Here is a 13,064-nt window from a genome sequence, read left to right on the forward strand (position 1 = left end):
TTGGATGGAGGTTTTTGGCGCACTTAAGGTGTTTGTGAAAATGTCCGGTGGTGTTTGGATGAGTGTTTTGGTAGAATTATAGCTCAGGCAGCTTTCCTAAGGGGAAAGGAGCTATAGGAGGTGTTGGATAACAAAGCACAAGTTTGAACTTGGGAGCAATGGCTGGATTTCAGCAGCATTTCATTACTTAAACTCAAGTTGCATTTACAATGAGATGAAGCTCTCTTTTATAGAAGAAGGAGAGCTATCAATCTTGCAGTAGAAGCTATCCTAATTGCACGTGATGGAAAACTAAAGTAGCTTGTGGAGGAAGCTTGTCCAGCTGGCTAGGTGCTCCATCTGAAACACGTGCTCAAGGAAGAAGATGATTCTCGTCACCGCTGAGCGGTAGAAGCTTGCCGCTGAGCGCCANCAGCAAGGTCTTCAACCTAAGCTCCTTTGCTTCTCCTTNCTTGGTTATTCATCTAAGTGTTTGCAAAGCTTGATTAATGACCTACAAAACATAGTAGAATGTATTTAGTTAGAGAGAAACATGCTAAGACTTTAGAAAGAAAAGATTAAGTTCTCAATCAACTTCCCTGTCATAGTCTTAGTGTAGTTGATACCTCTTTGGATGGGAAGTCCCTTTAGGGGTTGCCATCAACTCTTTTTCAAAAATCGTTTTTCTTTTTTGGATCGTCGTCCCGTCGCGATTCCGGTTGCGACAGATGGCGACTCCACTGGGGAAACTAAAGAGTCAGGCCATTTAATTAAATACGTGAATTCGATGTGGTTTTTCTGTGTTTTTCTTCCCCTTTTCTTTATGTATGTTTGATTTTTGAAATAATTGCGTGGGAATTGTCTTGATATTGAACCCTAGGGTAGAAAACATGTTTATATCTGACTGGGAATTTTTCTGGTTGTTTTGCAGGTGAGGGTTTGGGTGCATTGCATTCTCCCTTCACACACACACTTTATGCATATCATGAGTAAGGCCTTATACCCGGGTCTGAGTATAGCTTAGAAATAGAGAGGTTGTGTAGCGGTGCCACTTGGGATATTCTTCCTGTTTGGCTATCGTGAGAACCCCAACTAGAGTTTGTTCTCTTCATTTGTATCTTCACACCTAGTTGATTACTCGACTGTTGTGGAGGTGCTATGTTGGGGGCCATAGCTCTAGTAACCATTGATCTTTAGGCTCAGGGAACCACCCTTGTGAGGTTGCATATACCTAACCTTGGACCTTAAGCGTTGAACCTTCGTTAGGGCACAAAAGGGGGACGTGTGTATTCCTATAACCCCCACTCTGTTTTTTTTAAAGGAAAACAATAATAATTTCATCGCATCTTCATATTAGGCATGCATTTCGTTAGTCATGATATTATTTACGTCGTTATATTATCATGCATCATGTTCATACATCATTTGGTAACATGCTGGTTTTAGGGGAAATCACAGGCATTTGCTTGATCATATACAAGATGGAAGTTGATGCAAGATCCGGTGCTGCACCACAGACTGGTTCTGCCAATTTAAGAAAGAAACCGTGCCTAAGGATTCATGGGTGAAAACTAACAAGGTTGATCAATTTAGGCAAGAGGCTGAAGACCATAAAGAGGGAAACTTTCAAGAAAAAGTATGGAAATCTTTTGAGCATAATGGAAATCGAAGTACAACTGCCTGCTATCACAGTCCTAACCCGATATTATGACTCTCCGTTAAGATGTTTCACCTTTCAGGACTTCCAGCTGGCGCCTACTATAGAAGAATTTGAGAACATATTGGGTTTACCACTAGAGGGTACCACGCCGTATCAATACTTGGAGCATCACGCATCCATCTCTACCATTTCTGCCATAATGAAATTACATCCCAAGGAACTAGAAGACAAGTTGGTAATGAGGAATCGAGTGCGTGGACTGACACAAGGGTATCTTGAACAATATTTGCATCATCTGGCCGATAGGGAAGAGTGGGAGACTTTTATGGATGTTTTGGCTCTTACCGTCTAAGACATCGTCTTGTTTCCCAGGATGGAAGACTTTGTGGATTACACCGCTATTGGTGTCTTCGTGGCAAGAAAGACGAGATCAGAGAACCCCGTAACAGCAATCCTCGCAGATGTGTATGGGACCATGAGTTTTATCCATGAGAGAAAAGGGAAGAAAATCCTTTGTTGCTTGCCAGCGTTGTATGCATGGATGACCGCACGCATGTTTAAGGGGGTGGTTGATGTCGGGTGCTCATCGAAGGATCCGTCGCATCAAGGGCTTAAAGAAAAAGGAGGAAATGAGTGGGCCTATTTCTTTGTTGGCCTAAACGGGGGAAAGGTAAGATGGCATCTTCCTTGGCTGGGGATGAAACCATCTATCCATCATTGTGGCGATTTCCCTAATGTACCTTTCATAGGTGCCCGATATTGCATCAATTACAATCCTGTTTTGGTTCAAAGGCAGTTCGGGCATCCTATGAAGGGGGCACCTTCACCAGATTATCTCACAACATTCTTCATCTACTATGAGGACGGGCATTGCACTGATACGTTAAGGAAGGTTAGAAGCGCTTGGAAAAATGTTGTGCGAGCCGAAAGGGATTTGAGGGTTGGAGTGGTGGATAGCAGGGTTGGTTATCACGCGTGGATCCTCGAAAGGGTGGAGAAGGTCAAATTGCCTTTCAAGCCAATCAGTGACCAGCCAGCTAGTGAAGAACCATCCCAAGACCTAGAGAGTGAAGAAGTGAAGCAATTAAAAGCGGAGATGGAGAAGTTGAAAGTGAGGAATGCCAGGTTGGAGAAGGAATTACAGATTACGCGCAACGATTTTGTGGATATAAGGAATGATAAAGAAGATAAGTCGCGAGCCTATGAAGAAATAGTTAGAAGCCAAAAGGATGAAAGAGACTACATATTCCGATTGAAGCAGAATCTTGCAGCAACAAACAAAGAGCTGGCCATGAGAGTAAAAGAGAAGAATTCAGCTTTGGAAGAAGGGAAACAGTGGAAGCACCTTTATGAAGAAGCCAAAAAAGACAAGCGGGAAGCCCTGAAAAGATTAAGAGAAGCGCAAGTTCAAGTACAAGAAGTGGGGCATCAGATGAAGGAAATGGCTACATCATTTGAGGCGGAGTTGAATCAAGAGCGTTGGAGGCTGGCAGAAGCTGAAAAAGAGCATCAGGCCATGCTAAGACAAATGGAGGGTTACATCGAAGAGCAAGAAGAGCGATGGAGATCAATGGAGTTCGAAGAAAGGCATCAGGCCTTGGTAAAGCGAATGGAAGAGCACATCGCAGAGCAAGAAATGACTGTAAAACATTGGAAGGAAAGCTTCTCTCAGTTGGCTGCTTTGGCAAATGGAGCAATCGAAGATATCCCTAAAATGGTAGTGGATGTCGAAGCAAGTATTCACTTTTATAGCCTGCCAGCAGAAATAAAACTTTTTATTAATCATTGTAAATGGCTAGTGGGCGAAATGAAGGCCTTTATTGCTAGAGCTAGGGATTGATGTAAAATTAGTCTTGTTCTTTCGGACAATGTAATGATTTGAGTTTCTTTATATGAAAGATTTGAGATGTTTTGCATGGTCCGATTTTGTGCCAATTTTCATCAGTTATATCATCGTGATCCTGCGTTTTCCCCCTATCACTAGCATGCATCGTTTTTCTTTCGTTTGCATATTTCATTTTCATCTAATTTGAATTAATTAAAATAATAAAGGAGCATAAAAGTGAGGAAAAACAACGGCGAAACTTCCACGACATCCTTATAGGACCCGGGCTAATTCGAGAATTATGGAGGACTGGGAGGAAGCACATGAGGTTGTCAAGGCAGACATTAGCCAGCTGAAGGATTAGATCGGCCAGATCCTCGCCGCCATAGAATCTTTGAAGACTGCAGGAGAGTCATCGTCGGCACGGATCGAGGGGAATGCCCCCCCTTATCCCCAAATGTGTAACGCCTTAAGTCCATCGATTCCGTTCTCGATGTATGGCCTGCCCCCGGGATATACTCCTCCCATGGGAGATTACTCAGAAGCGGAGCATGCGACATTCACTTTCTCCACAATCGTCAATGTACCGCCCATTGGTACTCAAGGTTCTGTCTCATTTTCGGCGCCCATGACAGGTGTAGCCATGAATGAGACGATAACAGTTGAAGGAACGCGGTGACTATAGTGCCGCACGTGATTGCTAAGGAAGACTCTTCAGCTGGGGCCGCGCCACACACCACAGTGATTGGGGGAATGGATAGCTTCATTGGAGCTAAAAATAAGCTGGAAATTCTGGAAGAGAGGTTAAGGGCCATAGAAGGAGTCGAAAGCTATGGATTCGGCGACGTTGCGAGACTGAGCTTGGTGCCCGGCGTAAAAATACCACACAAGTTTAAGGCACCAGAGTTTGAGAAGTACAAGGGTAACACATGCCCTAAAAACCATCTGACCATGTACTGCAGAAAGATGGCCGCGTATGCCTATGATGACAAATTACTCATCCACTTTTTCCAAGATAGTTTGGTTGGGGTAGCATTGAATTGGTATACCCACTTAGAGCCATCTCGCATACGTTGTTGGGTAGACCTGGCCGATGCCTTCGTGAAACAGTATAAGTACAACATGCATATTGCACCCGATAGGTTGTAGCTACAGAACATGGCAAAGAAAGATAATGAAACTTTTAAGGAGTATGCTCAACGATGGAGAGAGTTAGCTGCGTAGGTCGAGCCGCCTTTGTACGATAAGGAAATGGTGGCAATGTTTGTGAACACGCTCCAGCCACCGTTTTATGAACACATGGTCGGGAATGTGTCCTCCAATTTCGCCGATATCGTCATAATAGGCGAAAGAATAGAATTTGGGTTGAAGAATGGGAAGATTGCGGGTGGCTCGTCTGCGGCAGCAAACGCTAAGAAACCCAGTTTCAATCTAGGAAAGAAGAAGGAAGGTGATGTGCATGCAGCACCGGCAATGGCGGTATGGAGAGGTCAAGCTCCTATTCACAATTACAGACCATACTTGGGCCGACCTCCATATGCAGCCAATGCAGTGTTTGCCCATCCAATTAGGCCTCAACAACAACATGGATTTTATCAACCGCAACCTATCACGAACAACGCTTGGAGGACTGGGACAAGCGCGAATCCAAATCCGAATGCGGGTCATGGCACTTATCCGAGAAAAGCCCAAGAAAGAAATTTTGTTCACTTCACTCCCATGCCTACAACTTACACTGAATGCGGGCCTGGTTGCTATATGTCCGAGGATGCCTATGCAGCCTCCATACCCCAGAGGTTATGATGCCGATGCCAAGTGTAGTTATAACGGGGGAGGCGTGGGTCACTCAACTGAGAGGTGTATGGCCTTCAAACATAAAGTTCAGGCCCTAATAGATGTCAGGTGGTTGAAGTTTCAAGAAGATAAACCTAGTATTGATGCAAATTCGCTATCTGACCATGGGGGTGCCTCGACAAATGCCATTGTGGTTAAGAAGCATGAACTGATAAGGGATGCAAGTGAGATCCGAAGTTCCAGAAGGTTTATTTTCGAGACGTTGCTGAAGCAGGGATTTTTAAGCGGTGATTATGATTTGGGAAGAGCATGTGGACTCCATCCATGCGCTGAACACTCTATCGATGAATGTGTTGAATTCGAAGAGTTTCTACAAGATCTGCTTGATAGGAATTTGATGCAAGTTTGCTATGAGGACAAGGATGAGGGGGTGTTTGAACAAACTGGTGGGGAGTCTGATGTAACTTTGCCAGAGCCGTTGGTAATCCGTTTCACTCGAACCACCCCGACACCGGTAATTCAGGGAAGGTCGCCTGTCGTCATCCATACGCCCTCTCCTTTTCCTTACAAAAGTGAGAAAGCTGTCCCTTGGAGGTATGGGACACATACAATCGATGAAGGGCGGCGCACGGAAAGTCAATCCTTCAGCCGGGATCCAGCTATTGAAAATATATCAGGCATTGGCGGAATGACAAGGAGTGGCCGAATCTTCACGCCACCAAACTTGATGAAAGAAGGAACTAGTAATAATGAAGCACCAGTAGCTGCGAAAGCTAAGGAGCTCTTAAAGGGGAAAGGGGTGCAGGCAGAGGAGACCCCTGACAAAGAGGACAAGAAAGAAATATCCGAGGAAGAAGCTTGCGAGTTTTTGAAATTCATACAGCAAAGCGAGTACAAGGTGGTGGAGCAATTGAATCGTATGCCTGCCCGGATCTCCCTGTTAGAATTGCTTATGCATTCAACCTCCCATAGAAAGCTGCTGATGAAGATACTTAGTGAGGCCCATGTGGAGCAAGGTATTTCCCTGAACAAGTTTGAGGGCATTGTTAGTAACATCACTGCTAATAATTACCTCACCTTTACCGACGAGGAAATACCTACTGAGGGGAGAGGGCATAACAAGGCTCTCCATGTCTCCGTGAAATGCTTGNACCACGTCNTAGCACGCGTTCTTATAGACAATGGCTCTTCCCTGAATGTCATGCCGAAAANGACGCTAGAGAAGCTACCTTGTGANGGGATGCATATNAAGCCAAGCTCCATNATTGTAAGGGCGTTTGATGGTAGTAAGAGGGAAGTAATGGGGGAAATAGAACTGCCGGTCCAAGTGGGCCCATGTGTTTTTCAGATAACNTTCCAANTCATGGATATTCTNCCAGCCTATAGTTGTCTATTGGGTCGCCCATGGATCCATTCTNCGGGGGTTGTGCCTTCCACCCTACACCAGAAACTGAAATATGTCATGGGAAATAAGCTGGTAATAGTATCCGGAGAGGAGGATCTCCTTGTGAGTGGGCCATCTTNNGCCCGCTATATTGAGGCNGCCGAGGAATCTCTNGAGACGGCTTTCCANTCATTGGANATCGTGGGAAACGCTTATGTGGAGCCATTCCCAATANACCCGCATCTGTCATGCGCCTCCATCATGGTGGCCAAAGTCATGCTNAANGAAGGCTATAAGNATGGGNANGNTTTAGGCAAGTACGGNCAAGGGCGANCATTCCCATTNGAGGTGGTNGAGAACAAAAGNANGTATGGCCTGGGCTACAAGCCCACTAAAGAGGATAAAAAGAGGCTGATTNAGGAAAAGAGAGAGCGCAGTCTGGCTCGTGTGGAGAGANGGGAACCGAGGGCGAGGAAGATTCACATTTGTGATATCNAGAAGAGTTTTCGCAGNGNCGGATGGGTGAACATTAGTCAGATAGCAGTCGNGGAAGATGAAGATAGATCNGAAAGCTCAAACTTCGTGTGGGCTTGNTCCCCAGATACGCANCTCAACAATTGGAAGACTTTGGATTTACCNGTGATGCTTAATTTGAATGAAATGTAATTTTTTTAATTAATCCTATTGCTTCACCTGCGGCTTTAGGATTCAGGACTACGGGTTGACGTTTTATTTTACTTTCAGTGTGATAATGAAATCGTGTTTGCTTGCGTTTTTTTTCATCATTTTGCCCTTCTCCATTGTTTTCTTGTTTATTTATCCTTTTTCACAAACTTAAATAATGCAGATATGACAATGAATGTTTTGAAAATAACAATGTNGATATTCCTAATTTTGAGCACCNTGTCGATAATACGGAAGATGATTATGAAGATGATTCGNAACCCTCTCCAGAATTAATGAGATTAGTGGAGCAAGAATCTAAAGAAATAAAANCTCACCAGGAAGGTGNTGAGATACTCAACTTGGGAGATAACGATGAGATAAAAGAAGTGAAAATTGGTACTACCATGAAAGAGGAAGTGAGAGAAAGGTTACGTATCCTATTAAAGGAGTTCAAGGATGTTTTCGCTTGGTCGTACAATGATATGCCTGGTTTGGATACCGATATCGTGCAACATAAACTCCCTCTTAAGTCGGAATGCCTCTTGGTTAAACAAAAACTAAGAAGCATGAAACCAGAAATGTCCTTGAAAATCAAGGAAGAGGTGCAAAAACAGTTCGATGCAGGATTTCTGGCCATAGCAAGATACCCGCAATGGGTGGCAAACGTTGTACCAGTGCCCAAGAAAGATGGTAAAGTTCGAATGTGCATTGACTATCGTGATTTGAATCGTGCAAGTTCAAAAGACAACTTCCCACTACCGCACATTGACACTTTAGTCGATAATACGGCCAAGTATTCGCTATTTTCATTCATGGACGGTTTCTCAGGATATAATCAGATCAAGATGGCACCTGAGGATATGGAAAAGACTACCTTTATCACGTTGTGGGGAACATTTTGTTATAAGGTAATGTCTTTTGGGCTCAAGAATGCTGAAGCAACATATCAAAGGGCGATGGTGGCACTTTTTCATGATATGATGCACAAGGAAATCGAAGTATATGTGGATGACATGATTGCGAAGTCTGAATAAGAGGAAGAGCATGTTCTCAACTTGAGGAAATTATTTGAGAGATTGAGAAAGTTTAAGCTCAGATTGAATCCCGCCAAATGCACATTCGGAGTGAAATCTGGAAAGTTGTTGGGTTTTATTATTAGCCAAAGGGGAATAGAAGTGGATCCTGACAAGGTACGAGCGATAGTGGAGATGCCTGCGCCTAGGACGGAAAAAGAGGTTTGAGGTTTTCTAGGTAGATTGAACTACATTGCTAGGTTCATCTCTCAATTAACCGCTACATGTGAACCGTTGTTCAAGTTGTTACGTAAGAATCAGGTTGTGGTTTGGAATGAGGATTGTCAGGCCGCTTTTGAAAAAATTAAACAGTATCTACAAGACCCCCCGGTGTTGCGTCTACCTGTGCCACGAAGACCGCTCGTCTTGTATTTGAATGTATTGGATGAGTCAATGGGTTGTGTATTGGGTCAACAAGATGAAGTCGAAAAAAGAGAGCATGCCATATATTATCTAAGCAAGAAATTCGCAGACTACGAACGCCGATATTCGCCGTTAGAGCGAACTTGTTGTGCATTAGCGTGGGCTGCTCATCGTTTAAGGCAATACATGCTGAGTCACTCTACCTGGTTGATATCAAAGATGGACCCTATCAAGTATATTTTTGAGAAACCCGCTCTCACTGGAAGGATAGCTCGGTGGCAGATGCTATTATCAGAATACGACATTGTATATGTTACTTAGAAATCCGTCAAAGGTAGTGCCCTGGCGGAATACCTGGCTCAACAACCCATTAGCGATTATCAGCCAATGTAGCCTGAATTTCCCGATGAAGATATCATGGCCCTATTTGAAGAAGGCAGAAAGGACCGAGACGAAGAAACATGGACATAACTGTTCGACAGAGCCTCGAATGTGATGGGGCATGGAATAGGGGCAGTGCTTATCTCTCCAGAGAAGCAGTACATACCCATAACAGCAAGGTTCTGTTTTAATTGCACGAATAACATTGCAGAATATGAGGCATGCGCTATGGGTATTCGAGCGGCAATCGAAGCTAAGGCAAAGATGCTGGATGTATATGGGGATTCAGCATTGGTCATCCACCGTTGAAGGGTGAATGGGAAACCAGGGATACAAAATTAATCCCCTATCAAGCTTACATCAGGGGGTTAATAGAGTATTTCGATGCCATCACATTTAATCACATTCCGCGAGAAGATAATCAATTAGCAGACGCATTGGCTACTTTGTCATCAATGTTTGAAGTTGACCAAGACGCAGAATTACCAATGATTGAGATGAAGAGCCATGCAGAACCAACATATTGCCATTTCATCGAGGAGGAGGTAGATGGGAATATGTGGTTTTTTTATATCAAGCATTATCTTAAGACTCGAGAATATCCTGAGAAGGCATCTGAAAACGATAAAAGGTCGCTAAGGAGGTTGGCTGGTAGTTTCATCTTAAGTGGAGATATTTTATACAAGAGAAATCATGATATGGTTCTCCTCAAATGCGTGGATGCAAAGGAAGNCGAGCTGATATTGAAGGAAGTGCATGAAGGNNCATTTNGCACACANATGAATGGGCACTCAATGGCCAGNAAGATANTGAGAGCTGGGTATNTTTGGTTGACTATGGAAAATGATTGTTGCACACACGTGAGAAGGTGCGAGAAATGTCAGATGTACGCAGATAATATCAATGTGCCACCCACGACTTTGAACGTGTTGTCTGCACCGTGGCCATTTTCGATGTGGGGGATAAATGTTATTGGAGCTATAGAACCAAAAGCGTCGAACGGACATCGTTTCATACTAGTCGCAATCAATTATTTCACCAAGTGGGTTGAAGCCGCTTCTCATGCCAACGTGACTAGAAAGGTGGTGGCTAGATTCATAAAAAAGGAATTGATTTGCAGATACGGGCTGCCTAACAGAATTATTACTGATAATGCCACCAACCTGAACAACCAGATGATGGTGGAGTTATGTGAGGAGTTCAAAATTCATCATCTTAATTCTTCTCCTTATCGTCCAAGGATGAATGGGGCAGTAGAGGCTGCTAATAAGAATATCAAGAAAATTGTACAGAAGATGGTAGTCACGTATAAAGATTGGCACGAAATGCTTCCTTTCGTTTTGCATGGATATCGCACATCAGTACGAACATCAACTGGGGCAACACCTTTCTCGCTTGTGTATGGGATGGAAGCGGTACTTCCGTTTGAGGTGGAAATCCGATCTTTACGAGTTTTAATGGAAACCCAATTAGAGGAAGCTGAGTGGGTTCAAGCTCGGTTTGACCAGCTCAATCTCATTGAAGAAAAGAGATTGACAGCGGTGTGCCACGGACAATTGTACCAAAGAAGAATGAATAAGGCTTTCGACAAAAAGGTGCGTCCAAGGGAGTTCCATGAAGGCGAGCTGGTGTTAAAGAAGATTTTGCCTGTACAAAAGGATCACAGAGGCAAGTGGACCCCAAATTATGAGGGGCCATTTGTAGTGAAAAAAGCATTCTCTGGTGGTGACCTAATTCTCACAAGGATGGATGGAGAGGAATTACCTTTACCGGTTAATTCCGATGCAGTAAAAAAGTTTTACGCATGATGATTCCGCGATAGGGGATGCTATTAAGGGATATTAACATAGTTTTTGAATTCTGTTGTATTCTGTGTAATTTTATGCAATAAATACCATATGGTTTTATCCATTACTTCCTTCTTACGTTTCTTCTAAAGACACAATTCATGTCACACTGAACTTTACAGTAAAATAAGGGAAGAAGAGAGTAATGATAATTAAAGCATCACTGGTATATTCGTTGAACACAAGCTCGTTCCTGAAGGATGTCGTGGAAAAATAAACCTAAAAAAACAAGAGAAAAAAAGAAAAAGAAAGACGCATGTTGAATCCGTTGTCAATAAAGTTGTCGAAGGCGTAGTACCTTCAAAATCCAAAGACACAATTTTGAAAAAATATTTCTTTAAAATAGGGAACCAGACAATGGCAAGGGGGCAGAGGTTTTTCCTGATTAGTTATTTTGAGGGTAACCTGTGTTCTTTCCCTACCAAAGCATCTGCATTCATATTGCTTGAACCCCTAACCATTTCATTTCCCTCCAGAAGAAAAAAAAGAAAAAGCAACAAAAGATTGTCATGTCGGGGCGATTTCTCATCACAGTGCCCTTGTCCTGTGATGCATTGATCGGGGAGTATAAAATAAGGATGTCTGTTAGATTGAAAACCTATAATGGTAATCTAAGCAAAACAGGACAAAGAAAAAAAAAAGGAAAAGAAGAGATTGAAGTCGGTGTGTCAGCCGTCGTGGAGTTTCGTTTCAGGTTTAAGGTCAGAGAAAGTAAGGCAAGCAAACTTCAGAGTGACGTGTGGCCATTTTTTTTTCTTCACCCAAATGATAAAAGAAATTTATCCAATTGCACCCTCCTTGAGCCAAAAGTTATATTTGTTTTCGTCACCCCTCGACAAGAATCAGTAGCAGGTCGATGTCAACCTAAAGGGTACATCAAGGGCATCCAAAGTCAAGGAGAAAATTTCTGAAAAAGGAAATGAGAAAGAAAAGTATCATAAAGGGCCACAGTAGGGGCAACTAAAGTGAATGAACTAAATGAAAAAAAGAGAAAAAGAGAAAAGAAAAGAAAAAAGAAAACAAAAAGAAGCAAAACAATGGAAAAAGGGATGCCCGAACTTTCAAGTCCATGGAGGCTTGTTGGCTTGACACCTTGCAGATGATTCTTGTTAAAATAATTTAACCTTCAAAAACTTATTTGGGCCTTCACTATCCGTTTCTTTCCAAACCCTTTGACCTGTAGCCACGGTACACGCCAATTAAAGTCCACGCCGACTGAAGACTCTGGAACGAAATGATGTGGTGACTGACACAATCGCTTGAAAAAAAAAGAAAAAAATGAAAATATGATGTAGGGCCTCCCCATCAATCGTCATGTCAATAGAGAATCGTCAAACTGGGGCAATCCTCCTTACCCAAACCTTTCTACTTTTCCAAGTCATGCCTACTGTGCGCGACAAAATTTGGGGTAATCTCGTGAGCCTGACGTGCTTAAATATTAACAACTTTTCCCTAAATGAGGTGAACACAGTTTTTAACGTTGCCCATAAATAATCATTCGGTCATCTACTTTTCACACCCAGGACCCATACTTTCTCGAGTTCATGCCAATTTGGATTGCAATAAGCGGTGAAGGGAATTTGAATTCATGGTTGCACTCTTTTCCTCTTCATTAAAAGACTCACAGTCCCTGGACATTATTTTTAATGAACGCATTTCGAATGTACATCAAGCTCGACGACGATGTTGATAACAGATTCCAAACATGGGCAAAAAAAAAAAAAAAAAGGAAAGAGAGAGAGGAAGCAAAAGGAAAGGAATGAAACAAAGGTTTCATACATTCATGCATCCTCATGGCATTACATCTCATCTCAAAGGAAGCAGGGAGAATTGTTTGAAAATCCTTGTTGGCTAACTTTCCAAAAGTATTGAACCCCAAGTTTTAATTTTGTTATCGGTCCTCTGCTTTGCAATGGTCAAATTTATGTTTTTNTTCTGCGATTTCGGCCCTCTACAAGGCAATGGTCAAATCCAGGTTTTAATTTTGTTATCGGCCCTCTGCTTCGCAATGGTCAAATTTAAGTTTTTCTTCTATGATTTTGGCCCTCTGCAAGGCAATGGTCAAATCCAGGTTTTAATTTTGTTATCGGCC

The 13,064-nt window shown here is 42.9% G+C and overlaps 1 pseudogene; it reads left to right on the forward strand.

Moving 5' to 3' along the window:
• The first annotated feature begins 3,789 nt into the window (after positions 1–3,789).
• On the forward strand, positions 3,790–11,109 carry LOC106763489 (annotated as a pseudogene).
• Positions 11,110–13,064: the final 1,955 nt, after the last annotated feature.

This window comes from Vigna radiata, chromosome 6 (genome assembly GCF_000741045.1).
Source record: "Vigna radiata var. radiata cultivar VC1973A chromosome 6, Vradiata_ver6, whole genome shotgun sequence".
Taxonomy (NCBI): Eukaryota; Viridiplantae; Streptophyta; class Magnoliopsida; order Fabales; family Fabaceae; genus Vigna; species Vigna radiata.